General features: G+C 46.8%; 1 protein-coding gene across 1 annotated transcript in view; it reads right to left on the reverse strand.

The window, feature by feature from the left end:
* cacna1c (calcium channel, voltage-dependent, L type, alpha 1C subunit) overlaps positions 1 to 14,704 on the reverse strand; it is a 1,373,114-nt gene that overhangs the window by 852,142 nt on the left and 506,268 nt on the right. The window lies entirely within an intron of this gene.

A 14,704-nucleotide genomic window follows, 5' to 3' on the forward strand; every position in this document is an offset into this window, starting at 1 on the left:
CATTGTGGAAAATAAAAGCTCATGGTGCAGGATGTAACATATTACCATGGATTGAAGATTGGCTGGCTGGCATAAAACAGAGAGTACGCAGAAACGGGTCTTTTTCTGATTGGTAACAAGTGGAGTCCTGCAGGGGTTGTTGCTGGTGCCTCAAATCTTTACAATTTTTATCAATGACTTAGATGAGGGGATTGAAGACATGGTAGCTAAATTTGCAGCTGGCATGAAGTGTTAGGGGGAAATTAAAAATGCTGAAGAAGAGAATACAGTAAGAATTTACTGAAAAACCCCTAAAATCTCCAGGCTGACATGGCTGCTAAACATATTAAGAGTTGAAGATTACCAGATGAGCATTGCACAGCCTTGAGAGTCAGGCTGGTGACAAAAGTATGACATAAATTAGGTTAAGTGTACTCCTCTCTCAGATAGGGAAGGGGTAGATGGTTTTAGTTTAGATACGGGAAGATGAACAATGGACAAAGAGGGGGCTTTGATGAAACACAAACAGTCTTGAGTTGTAAGAACCAATGTCTTTGTGTACATGTCTTAATTTTGATTGGATAATATAATTATGTATACATCCTTTAGAATAATTGGTTAGCAAAATCACATGTTTATGTACTCAATAGGATAGAGATAATGGAACTGGTGTGCCGGTTACCAATTGGATGTATTCAAATGTACTCAAATGTATTATGGTAAGAAAAAGTACAAAAGTAGTGAAATATAATCAATCAGGGAGCTGGGTCTTCATTTTTAGGAATGATTGAGGCTCCCTTGCATATACTTGAATAAAACCAGTTAAAAGGAAGCCTGAGTCTCTGTGCTCGTTGCGGGATCGGAGAGTATAACATCTCCTCTTCAATAGGTAGGAAAGTATGTTGTAAAGAGGACATAAGGAAGTTGCAGATAGATATAGATAGGTCAACTGAGTGGGCAAAAATCTGGCAGATGGAGTATAATGTAGGAAAATGTGAAGTTGTTAATATTGGCAGGAAGAATTACAAAACAGAGTATTACTTAAACAGAGAAAGTCTGAAGAATTTAGAGGTGCAGAAGGATCTAGTTTTAGTGCATGAGTCACAGAACGTTAGCATGCAGATACAGTAAGTAATTAAGAAGGCGAATGAAATGCTATCCTTTATTATGAGAAGAACTGAACATAAAAATAAGGATGTTATGCTTCAGTTATTCAGTTATACAGGGCATCGGTGAGACCACATTTCGAATATTGTGTGCAGTTTTGATCTCCTTATTTAAGGAAGGATATAAATGCACTGGAGGTAGTTCAGGGGAGATTTACTAGATTGATATCTGGAATGAGTGGGATGTGTTATGAGGAAAAGTTAGGCAGATTGGGCTTGTTTCCACTGGAGTTTAGAAGAATGACGGGCGATTTGATTGAAGTATATAAGATCCTGAATGGTATTGACAAGGTGGACATGGAAAGGCTATTTCCTTGTGGGTGAGTCGAGAATTAGGAGAGCACTGTTTTAAAATTAGAGGTTGCCCTTTTAGGACAGGGATGAGGGTAATATTTTTCTCTTAGAGGGGCATGCGACTTTGGAACTCTGTACTTCTCCAGGTGGTGGAGGTGGAGTCGTTAGGTATTTTTAAGGCAAAGGTAGACTGATTCTTGTTAGCCAAGGGAATCAAAGGTAAATGGAGGTAAATGGGAATGGAATTCAAAACACAAACAGATCAGCCATGATCTTATTGAATGGCGGAGCTGGCTTGAGGGGCCGAATGGCCTACTTCTGCTCCTAATTTGTATGTTTGTATGTTCAGCCAATTTGATTCACTCGACATGATATCAGTAAATGGCTGAAGACACTAGATACTGCAAAGGCTATGGGCACTGACAATATTCCAGAGACAGTACTGAAGACTTGTGCTCTAAAACTAACTGTGCCCTTAGCCAAGCCGTTCCAGTACAGCCGCAACACTGACATCTACCCAACAATGTGGAAAATTGCTCAATAAGAAGGACAAACCAACCCAGCAAATTATCGCCCAACAGTTTACTCTCAATCATCAGAAAAGTGATGGAAGGGGACGTCGACAGTGCTATTAAGCGACACTTAATCAGCAATAGCATGCTCACAGATGCTCTGTTTGGGTTACGCCAGGTCCACTCATCTCCTGACCTCATTACAACCTCAGTTCAAACATGGACAAAAGAGCTAAACTCAAGAGATGAGATCAAGGCCATATTTGACCATGGGTGGCATCAAGGAACTGTAACAAAGTTGGAGTCAATGAGAATCGGGAGGAAACCTCTCCGCTGGTTGGAGTCATACTTAGCACAAAGGAAGATCATTGTGGTTGTTGGAGGTCGATCATCTCAGTCCCAGGACATCACTGCAGGAGTTCCTCAGGGTAGTGTCCCAGGCTCAACCATCTTCAGCTGCTTCATCAATGACCTTCCCTCCATCATAAGGTTAGTGTGGGGATGTTTGCTGATGATTGGACAATGTTCAGCACCATTTTCAACTCCTCAGATATTGATGTAGTCCATGCCATATGCAGCAAGACCTGGACAACATACAGGCTGATAAGTGGCAAGTGCACACAAGTGTCAGGCAACGACCATCTCCAACAAGATCAAATCTAACCATCTCCCCTTGACAGTCAATGGCACGACCATCGCTGAATCCCCCACTATCAACATCCTGGAGGTTATCATTGACCAGAAGCTGTACTGAACCAGCCATATAAATACTGTGGTTACAAGAGCAGGTCAGAGGCTGGGAATTCTGCGGCGAGTAACTCACGTCCTGACTCCAAAAAGCCTGTCCACCAACTATAAGGCACAAGTCAGGAGTATGATGAATACTCTCCACTTGCCTGGATGTGTGTCACTGCATCAGACTCAATAAGCTCGACACCTTCCAGGACAAAGCAGCCTATTTGATTGGCACCCCATCCACCACTGTAAACATTCACTCCCTCCATCACTGATGCACAGTGGCAGCAGTGTGTACCATCTACAAGATGCATTGCAGCAACTCAACAGCACCTTCCAAACCTGCAACCTCGACTACTCAGGAGAACATGGCAGCAGATACATGGGAACACCACCACCTGCAAGTACCTCTCCAAGCTACACACCATCCTGACTTGGAACTATATTGCCGTTCCTTCACTGTCTTTTGGTGACAATCCTGAAACTCCCTCCCAAACAGCACTATGAGAGTACCCACACTGCTTGAACTGCAGTAGTTCAAGAAGGAGGCTCACCACCACTTTCTCAAGGGCAATTAGGGATGGGCAATAAAAATGCTGGCCTAGCCAGTGCCGCCAATGTCCCATGAAAGAATTTAAAAAGTCAAACACAATTTCCCATTCAGAAAACCAAGTTGACTCTGCATGGTTGCATTGAGATTTTCCACGTCCTCAGCTATAAAATTTTAAATTTAATTTTAATATAAAATAATTAATTTCAGCATTTTCTCTAAGACTGATATTAAGCTAACTGGCCTGCAGTTTCCTGCTTTCTCCCTCCTTTCTTGAATAGGGGAGTTACTTTGCTATTCCCCAATCTAATGGTACCTTTCGAGAATCTAGGGAATTTTGCAAAATCAAAACCAATGCATCTACTATAGCAACAGCCATTTCTTTTAAGACCATTGGATGAAGTCTATCAGGATCTGGGGACTTGTCAGCTTTTAGTTCTCATAACTTTTGTCAGTGCTCTTTCCCTGGTGACTATAATTGTTTTAACTTCTTCCCTCTCTTTCACCTCTTGGTTCACAATTATCTCTGGGATGTGATCTGTATCCTCTACAGTGAAGGCAGGTGCAAAAAATCTGTTCAATTCATCCGCCATTTACTTATCTTCCATTATTAATTCCCCTGACTCACCCTCTAGAGGATCAGTGCTCACTTGAGTTACTCTGTTCCTCTCTAAATACCTGTAGAAACTCTTAGGGTAGAATCATCCCAGATTTGCACTGCGCACCAGCAGGCACAAATAAAGTCGTTTTACCCGCCAGCTGCAATGATGGGTTTTCACGCTGTATCGTCCCATATTTGGCATGTCCCACCTCATTAATAATTCATTCTTGGGAAACATGCCAGAGTGCAGGTGGGGAAGCCTCTGCTTTGCCTGCCTCGAAGTCAGGGATCCAGGTGCCATATTAAAAGGGCATCGCTGCGCAGAGCTAGCACTCTCCAAGGGATTGGAAGCTGCTGCAAAGTCAAGGCCGCCAAAGTGAGGAAACATGCTGCCCCCAAGTTTAGTGATGCCTCCCTCAGGCGCCTACTGGATACAGCGGAGGCTCACTGTGAATTCTTCTACCCATGATCTAGATGAAAGCCAGCAAGCAGGGTCACCAATCCAGCATGGGAGGCAGTGGCAGTGGTGGTTAGCGTCAACGCCCTGCAAAAGAGGGCAGCCACTCAAATCTGAAAGAGGATGAATGATCGCCTCTGTTCCGCCAGGGTAAGTCGGTCTTCTCATCACTCTCAACTCACACACATATCACAAATCCACAGGGATCTCACTCATTGCCAGTTCAAGGGACATCACCATTCATTCTCTCACACACGCCTTCATCTGACCTGCGGATTGTGTCCTCATCCCACTCATGGCAACACACACCAACCACACATACCAGGCATCCTTCCCATCTAGCCTTGCAAGCATCCTACCTATGCTCTCTCCATCTCTATTCATGCAGGACAAGCTGGCACATAACAAAAGGGAAAGGTCACAGGCTGGTGGTGGAGTGCCCAACATCAAAGTCCTCACAGACTTTGAGAATAGAATCATCAAGCTGGCCCACAAGGATCTGGACCATTCCTGTGCTGATGGTGAGATCAGCAGTGCTGAACCAAGCGAGGATCCAGCAGCACAACATCCATCAGACAACCAAGCTGTGAATCAGTTCCCCTGTTCCACAGTCCCCTGCCATGCACTAATTATCTTTCCTTGCTTTCACAGGCACATCTGAGAAACAGCTGAGGGGTCTATGGCCCAGGTCTGCGACTCAAGCCCCAAAGTCACCTCAGAAGCAGAATTTGATGGCACCCTAATTTAAGACGCTTCACAGCACTCATTCACACCCTCCACCAGCACAGACACACACATCTCAGTGGGAACTAGTCTAGAGTAGCCTCTGGGCCATAATCTTCTGAGCACATCATACCGTTTGATCCACAGTATGTGGAGGCAGGGGCTTCCCAGGCTTCTGACACTCGAAGGACTACTAGAGGCCAGAAATCTGCCAACTCCTAGTCAGATGGGGAGCCTCTGGACTCAATCATAACTCAGTTGCTGGAGTTGCAAATGAAAGCTTGGAAACATCAGGTAGGCGCGTCTGCTGCACTCCTCAGATTGCAAGGCACAATGAAGGAGTCCATCGGCCTTCAGTCTGAGATGATAGCGCCAGCATACCAATGCACCAGGGTCAACACTGGCAGGATGGTGGCTGCCTTGGAGATATTGGTCTGGGACGTTGGTCCAGGACATCGGTCCTGCACTGCTGCACAGGCTGAACTCCATCGTTGACGTCAAAGTTGGCCTCCAGCCATGTCAACACAAGAAGAGTGCGAGGCATTTTGATCTCATTCCAGCATCCCCTTCTACTCAAGGAGTCAGCCAGGGGCCCTCGGACACCCACAAGGAGGCGAATCTGCAGATGCAACCCCAGGGCCATCTGCCCAGGAGACTCCAGGAATCTCTTGTCCATTTGAATCCTCTTTTCCTGTGACCCCAGCAGCTCCAGCTTCACAGTCCGAGGAGGATGCCACTGCCACATGGCAGGACCCCGAAAGCATGCTGGGGCCCTACAGGTCTCGGCCCTCCAGAGGATGCCTACCAAGGTCATCACAGACAGGTCACAGCAGTCAGCAGGCTGCCTCTACCTCTGCTGTGGATGTCAGGAGAGCTCCAAGACATAGCAGCAGCATTAGGAAGGTTAAGAAGATGTAGCTGCACAGCTTGGGCACGGGTGCTAATCACCTGCATATAAGGTTCACTGTTGTAAATAAATACCCAAGAATATCTCCTTGTTTGTGGCACCTTGTTATGATGAGCAGTGTTTGTGTCACTCAGATGTGAAACCTTGCTTCCCACACAAGATAAAGGCAGGTGTCTCAGTTCAGGACCTTTTCCCTGTGCAGTATGTAACCTTCAGCCCATAGTGATGTCTGGCTTCACATTCACTGGACACGCTAGTGATGCCTGCTCGATGGTGCTTGTCATTGTGGCCACAATGTTGTGGGCAGGTGTCACAGAGTTCCATCATTCTCCCTGGGTGCTCTCACCACCTTTGAGGTGAGGCTGGCCCCCGTCTCTTCAGCGTCTGTGACCGGTCACGCTGTGCTACTGAAGAGGTCAGGTGCTGAAGGCTGACAAAGGATCAGATGCATTTAAAGTTTCATGGCTGCATCTCCATGATATGACCCTGATCACAGAGTGCAAGCGAGCTGCCCTCAGCCACACAAGACTCAAACATTCACAGATGAAAGGTGAGGATGTCAGAACTGTCCTCATTGCATCTTGTCATCATCTTTGATGAACCTTGCCGCTATGAGGGCCTCGCAAATACGCCTGGCTCGTCTGGCTAGTGCAATAGCCTCATTGCCAGCATCCTCACCTTCAAGGACCTCATCAACGTCATCCCCTTCAACTTCCTCCTCATCAGAGAAGATGTGCAGCTCCTCCATCTTCTCCTCAGCAAGGTCCTCCCCACTTTGCAGTGCCATGTTGTGGAGCATGCAGCAAGCCACAGTGATGCACTACACCCTCTGGGGACAGTTTGCAGCCCTCCATCAGACTTCTCAAGGCACCGGAACCTTATTTTCAAAACGCCTATTGTTTGCTCCACCAAAGTCTGCGTCATGGTATGTGCCTCATTATACCATTGCTCTGCTGCAGTCTGAAGTTTCTGCACAGGCATCATCAGCTACATCCTCTGTGGGTAGCCATTGTCCCTGAGAACCCAATCCTGCAGCATTTCTGGGCCCTGGACGACGACAGGGATCTGAGACCTACTAAGGATGTAGGAGTCATTGATGCTCCCTGGGAATCATATACAGACCTGTAGGATGCATTTGTGGTGGTCACACACCAGCTGAACATTCAGCAAGTGGACGCCCTTGCAGTTGAAAAAGTTGACTGCTTGTTGCCACGGAGATGTAAGCTTGGGGATGTGAGTGTAGTCGATGGCACCCTGCACCTGTGGAAAACCTCAAATCTGCACAAATACCAGCGCTCTTGCTTCCTGGTTTTCCTGACCAGGGCAAAATGCACAAAGATCTGTGCCCTCACGAAGATCCATGACCTCCTCGATACACTTGTGCGTGGTGGCTTGCGAGATCCCGCACAGGCCACCAGTGGAGCCCTGGAAGAAGCTTTCTCATCCACTAGCAGTGGATGCCCTCCATGTCCCTGTGGCGCCAAATCCTGCAGCAGGTGACATATGTGACAGGCCAGTTCCCTAGACATGCGCAGTCTTTGGCGACATAGGTTCTCAGTCATCTGCAGGAATTACAAGCATCTTCTGTAGACTTTAGGTATAGTGAGGTGCCTATGAATGACAGCTCACTGTGGATCTTCAGCTGTTTGTGCAGCAGGCCCTCCATCTTGAGGGAGGTGCTCCTCTGCTTCCCAGCCCAGGCACCTCTGCCACTCTCCTGATGAAGAGTCATACAGACTCGAAACATTAACTCCATTCCTCTCTGCAGATGCTATCAGACCTGCTGAGATTTTCCAGCTATTTTTGTTTTTGTTTCAGATTTCCAGCATCCGCAGTATTTTGCTTTTATCTGCCACTCTCTTCTTCTTCTCTGCTCCCTGTAAGCCATGAGGCATACCATTAAATCACCAGGCTCCATGATCCTGATGTTCTTCTACTGCAGGGTCAAAGAGTGAGATGTGTGGGTTAGCGCAAGTGTCCTAAGAGCCTCTCTTGCTTAAGTCTGAAGACCCCATCGTGCATGCAGGAGAGTGCTGGCTACCACTTGGATGGCCAGTGTGTAGAGCATTCATTGGCTGTCTGATACCCCACCTCACTCCACTTGACTGATTGGCGGCAGCTCGGGGATAGGCATTCTCCTAACCTGCACTCCAAGGCTGCGCTTTTCACTTGAACCAAGACGGGTAGTGTTCCAAACCTTAATAACGACATTGTAAAGGGCTGTGAGCACCTCCACCAGTGACTGCGCCATGGCCACCTTTCGCAAGGGGATTCTACAACTTGCCTAGTCAATGAATTTGCTCTGCTGCCTTCTAAAACGTACATTAATTTGCTGTCTGTACCTGCATTTGGTTGCACTTTCATGCTTTTGCAATTCTTGAGTAGGCAGAAAAGTTTCACAGGCCCGACTCCAAGCATGTGAATGGTGCAGCAGCTAAACGGTCTCAGCTGCAGAAGAATGCTGACTTTTGACAAGCTTTTTCAAGTGTGTGGCCGCTTCTCTCACCCCCTTCCCCTTAACCATCAACATGTGCTTGTGTCCTTCCTTCAATTTGTGCTGCCTTGCCACCCACCAAAACCATACTCCCACCCTGCTCTGACCCACATTGGCACCCCTGCCCAGACAGCACACTTAAAGCCAGCCGGGAAAAAGCGACTTACCCATGATCTCCGTGAATGCGCAGCGCCTCTTCCTTGATATCTTACATGCGATGTTCGTGAGCACTACGCAATGTTGTGTGCATTCATCTCTGAGTTCCCCAAAAGTTCAGTTCACCAAGTGCATGCCTTTCAAAGGCAGTCGTGGAACACGCCGTTCTGAAGTAATGCTGACATGGGCAGTAAATTTGACATGGGGGATGATTCTGACGAGCAGGGCTTATAACGAGGTACTAAAGTACTGTAATTAGGTTCTGGACATATGCCAGTGATGGGAAACATGGCCCACCATTGACTGGTGGAACAGACAATCACAAAATGGTTTCCCGATGGCGTGAAACCAATTTTTGACCTTCTCGCCATATTGTCTTCCCCCGCCCACCATGACACCAACGGGGCTGGAAAATTCCAACCTTCCTATCTGTTTGCTTTCTCTAGTACTCTAATTCTTCCCTCATTATTCTTTTAGTCATTCTTTGCAAGTTTTTTTATATTTTGTCCTATCTTCTGACCTGCCATTAACTTTGGTGGAATTGTATGATTTTTGTTTCAATTTGATACTATCCTTAACTTCTTTAGTCAGACACAGATGGTGTTTCCTTCCCCTCGAGTCTTTCCTTCTCACTGGAATCTTTGCTGAATGTTATGAAATATCTCCTTAAAAGGCTGCTTATTCCTTAACCTAATTTTCTAATTCACTTTAGCCAGCTCTGTCTTCATACCTTCATGGCTGCTGAAGAGGAGACTATACATGTATGAAGCTTCTACATGTGGTGCATATGCACTGAGGAAGAAGAAACAAACTGCAAGCAGAATGGAAGGGTATTGAATGGAAAGAAAGTGGCTGGAATGTGAAGTGAGGAAGGGGTCAGAGAAATTCATTGTCTTGCAATTGCTACCATATGAGAACAAAATGTTGTTGATAGCTGCTGTAAGGGCAGATTGCATAAGATTAGGAAGTAACTAAAGTAGTAGACAGGGGAATATCTAAGGATGCAGTTTATATGGACTTCTACAGAGCATTCAATAAGGTTCTACATAAGAAACTGCTAGGCAAGCTTAAAGCTCATGGAATTGAAGACAAATTATTGATCTGGTTAGCTGGTAGTAAACAGAGAGTAGAGATAGTGGCGGAATTGCCCTAGATTTGCACAAAGTGCGGGAGCAGGTGCGGAAAAGGACATTTTACTCACCGCTGCAATGGCAGCTTTTCACGCCGTATGATTCTATTCCCAGCTCATTAATTATTTATTCTAGGGAAATGCATTGGGTCACTAGTGGGGCGGCCTCTGATTCACCAACCCCACTGTCACTTCAGGCCTTCAGTAAACTAGACACCATACTTAAAGGCTGCCCTGCACAGAGCCAGCATGCTCTAAGGGATAGGAAGCTGCTGGGAACTGAAGGCTGCCAAAGGAAGGAAAGATGCAGCCCCAAGATTTAGCAATGCCTCCCTCAAGTGCCTAGTGGACACAGAGGAGGCCTGCTCTGAAATCCTCTACCCCCTCTCTGGGCGAATATCAGCAAGCAAGGTCACAAATCCAGCATGGGAGGTGGTTGCAAAAGAGGAGAAAAATGTAAATGAGCACAGCAATCCAGTGCAAGAAGAAGCTGAATGGTCTGATCCGCTTCCCCCAGGGTAAGTCTCACTTCTCATCACTCTCAACTCACACACTCACAAACCCATCACACATCCACAGGGATCTCACACCTCAAAAGACAATACTACTAACTCTCACAAACACACACACATCTCCAGAGGCTCATCTCCTCTTGAGCTCGCATCCTCATGCTGTCCATGGCTCCAATCACCACACAAACATCTCACGCAGTGCCATGTATCCTGCTCACACTCTATCCATCTATTTTCATACAGGAGACAATAGCAGGCAAGGGTCCTACACAGTGGGTGGAGTGGCCTGCATCAGGCCCCTCACTCACTTTGAGGAGCATGCCATCATGCTGGCTCATGAGGGTGGGGAATGTGCCTGCGGCGACAATGAGGTCGGCGACGAACATCCACATGAGGATCCTGCACCATGTTGTCCCTCTCTCAACTCAACTATGAGTGCTCCCTCTCTTGCTTTTGACTCTGCTGCCATGCACTAATTATTTCTACTGTGGTTCACAGGGGGCTCTGCCTAGTGACCAGCATCCTCAGCCAGTCAGACCCTCAGCTCCATCCAGTGCTGCACTGCCAGTGAAGAGGCCACCTTCTCCATTAAAGAGCTGGAAATAAGCAGCCTAGGAGACTAGTCACAGCAAATTCTTATCAGTTTTATTGATGACACGAGGTGGTGTTCCGCACTTTCAGTATTTAGTTCACTGGCTGAACACTTGCCTTTCAATGTCTCTAAAAGTGATTTTACCCTTTGCCCCTTGACACGGGTTTTTTAGACAGAGAGCAGATTATAGAGATATGAGAAGAAAAGCCAGCTAGCTATTATTGTGGAATTACTGGAATCTTCCGCACACAGGAGAAAGAGGTCTTAGGTCTTGTTCCTTTCAGGCTAGAAGCTATTCTGCTGCACTGCTTCTCACACAAAACCTGTTCACCTGGTCAGGAGCCAATTAAAACATTGTTGCGAGGCAGCTCCCTTAGTCCAGGGCTCCTTTCCGGCACCATCCTGTCTTTCATGGAACACTCTCTTCCAGGACTGCAACATTGTATATATCTCTCATCCTGTTCCAGTGGACATGTCTTTCAACCTGCAGCTATTATAAGTCTAATCCTCAGTCCAACAGAAAATAAAAGGATATGTTCTTTACAACAATCCAACAGAAATAAAAAGATATATTCCTTACAAGGAAGAAGCGTGTGTGTGAGACAAGGCCTTTTGGAGCCTCAAGCGATCATTCTCCCATGCACATAAAGCCTTCCTCCATTAGACCCATCTGAATATCTCAAGCATTTTCAATGCTGCCTGCTGGGTTCTCTTTCTGTTGTTCGCCCCACCCACTGGTCGCACTCCTAATGCAGCTCCTGTGCCTGCCCACACAAAGCTCCTCTCACTTTCGACTTCAGAAGCATGGAGCAGAATCTTTGGGTCGGTGAGCGGGGCAAGGCCCTGCTCACCAATGTGTAAAATGACGTGCGGTGACATCGGGTGTGTGTCCCGATGTCATCGCATGTCATTCATATCTTCAGTTCAGCGGGCGTGCACCAGAGTCGGATGCACACCCGCCAAACAGTCAAAGGCCTGTTAAGGCCTTTTAAATATCAATTAAAATACTTAACTGAGCTGCCCATCCAACCTTAAGGTTGGCGGGCAGGTGACAAGCCCAGGCGGCCTTTGTATTTACCATGAAACCTCATCCATGGGTGGGATGTGGTTTCATGAAGGCTTTTGAAGCTTAATAAAATTTTTTAACAAAATTCATTGACACGTCCCAGCTCATGCGACACTTAAAACTTTTTTTCTAACATTATTAAAATTTTAAAAAATCAAACTAATCTCCCAGAAGCAGCTCTGTGCCTCAGGGAGATTTCTGCAATCTGTCGCACACATGCCCGAAACAGCGCAGGCCCCGACTCAGCCTATCCCCCCCGCCTGCACAGGGAGCACACAGCGCTTCCGGGTGTGCATCATGCTGGGTGGGCCTTAATTGGCCCGTTCACGTAAAATGGTGGCGCGCAGCCGATCGCCGCTGCGTGCTCGCCCGTGCCCACTCCCGCCCAAACCCTCTGGCTGGGAGAAAATTCTCTCCATGGTGTTTGTAAATTATGTTTTCAGCTTCCTTTCCCCTCTCCCAGTCACCCATGTCTTTTCCCCTATTACTGTTGACCCCCCAGAATCATTTACCACTTCCCCACCATCATCTACCAACCAGAACCTTTTTTTTTCCCAGGTTGTCCAGGTGAACGTGCACATTCCCTATCTTCCCGAGAATCCTACCCCCATCCACACTGGCCTACCCGACTTCCTCCTTCTCAGCCCAGGGTCCATGTCTGCCTCCCCAACAGCCGCTACTGTCGCAGCCTTACCCTTCCACCCTACCTGCTCACTCTGCCTTCTCTTATACTCACCATTCCATCCTACCGTGCTCACCTTCAGTTCGCTCCTCAGGAGGCCGTCATCGACTTCACAACCCTTACCTTGCACGTTCACCTAGTCATCCCTCCCTTTATTCCTTCTTCCACCCTTGCTTCTTCCTCCACCCTTACTCCTTTCTACTCCTGGACTCCTTCCCCATTCCAAACTCCCCCCAACCTTCGGCTCCTTCCTCCCCCTGACCTCCTTCATCCCCCTGGACTCTTATCCCCCTCCAAATTGTTTGCTCCCCTTGAAATTCTGCCCTCTTCCAAACTTCTTCCCCCTTCCAAACTCCTTCCCTTACATCTTCCTCTCCCCTTAAACCTACCTGCTCAGATACCACATTCTACCCCGTCACACCCTACTTCCCCCATACGGCCTTCCCCCTCCCAACCTCACATACGACACCCTCATCCCTCACAACCTCACACCCCCTGATACTATCGTTCCTCTCTCCCGCCTCAGCCCCCCTCCCCTGGTACACTGTCCTCTCACAGTCAAACCTGGACCTTCCTCTCCCACTCGCACCCCCCCAATACACCTTCCTGCCCCCGTCAAACCCAGACCTTCCTCCCTACCTCCTTGACGATCATCCATAGCAGCCCATAGCCAAGACCCTGATGTCCTGAAGCAGACCTCAGACATCAACAACAACTTTCCACCTTATGTGAGCTGCTTCACGGTGGAGCCATGACCATGAAAATCCACCCAACATGTGGTGCACATGTTCCTCCAGGGTCCGGTAGCAATTGGCCTCCAGCATCTTCTGCTCCTCAGATGTCCATGATAAGAGCAAAGCCCTAACGGTAAGTCACAACTTCTACATGTTACACTTATCATAACATGTTCTGGGCCAGCATGTTTTCCCGACGACATGCCCTGATGATCCAGCATGGGGGGCCGATGCCGCTGAGCAGGGTTTATAATTATACGCAGGTGTATTAAAATGACATTCCCGACATGCGGCAGTAGGGAAGTTGGACCACCATTGACAGGTAGAGTGAATATCATGAAACCAATTTTTGGGCCTCTCGCCATATTGTCCACTCACGCCCACCATGACACCCAATGCCAACAGGGACAGAAAATTCCAGCTGGTGGTATGTACTAGAATTGGAAGGAAGTGACTTTTGGTGTCCCACAAGAATCTTGCTGGGGCCTCAACTATTCATTATACTTATTAATAACTGAAACAACACAATAGAAAGATATAATCCAAGATTACAGATGACCCAAAGATTGGTAGCACAGCAAATTGCGTAAACAGCAGCATAAAATTACAAAGACAGACAGAGATTTAAGTGAGTGGGCAAACTGTGATAAAATGGATTTCAATACAGGTAAGTGTAACATCATTAATTTAGGGAGAGAAAAAAACAGATCTAAGTATGCTTTAAATAGAAAAAAGTTAGTGACAGTGGAGGTGCAAAGGGATTGAGGGGTCCATGTACACAAATTACTAACACGTAGCAGGCAGTGTGAAAAAAAATCATAAAGGCTAATGGAATGTTATCCTTTATAACTAAAGGGCTAAAGGGAAGGAAGTTATGTTAGTTACATGCCTTGGTTAGATCACATCTGGAGTACTGTGTACTGTTCCAGGCACCATAGGAAGGAAATTTTCTTAGGAAGTCAAGGACAATTAGGTTAGGGCAACAAATCCTGGCCATGTTAGTGAGGCTCACATCCCATAAAAGAATGAAAAAAATGAGTGGCTTTGGAAGGAATGTAGCACAGGTCCACCAGAATATTTCCAGTGCTCCAAGGGTGAATAATGAGGAGAGATTACATCAACTAGGTTTGTATTCCTGGATTATAGAAGATGAAAGGTGATCTGATTGAGGTCTTTAGGATTTTCAAAGTATTTGATAGGGTAGATAGAAACTTTACCTGGTGGTGGGGGAATCTAGGCAAGGGTTCCTTAAGGTAACCTTAAAGTTAACCTTAAAGGTAACCTTAAAATCAGAGCCAGGCCATTCAGGAGAAAAGTTAGGAATCACATCTTCACACAAAGGGCACACAAAAAGCAGTAGGCATTAGGTAAATGTATACTTCTAAATCTGATATTAATATATGTACCAAAGGATA

This window comes from Carcharodon carcharias, chromosome 21 (genome assembly GCF_017639515.1).
Source record: "Carcharodon carcharias isolate sCarCar2 chromosome 21, sCarCar2.pri, whole genome shotgun sequence".
Lineage (NCBI taxonomy): Eukaryota > Metazoa > Chordata > Chondrichthyes > Lamniformes > Lamnidae > Carcharodon > Carcharodon carcharias.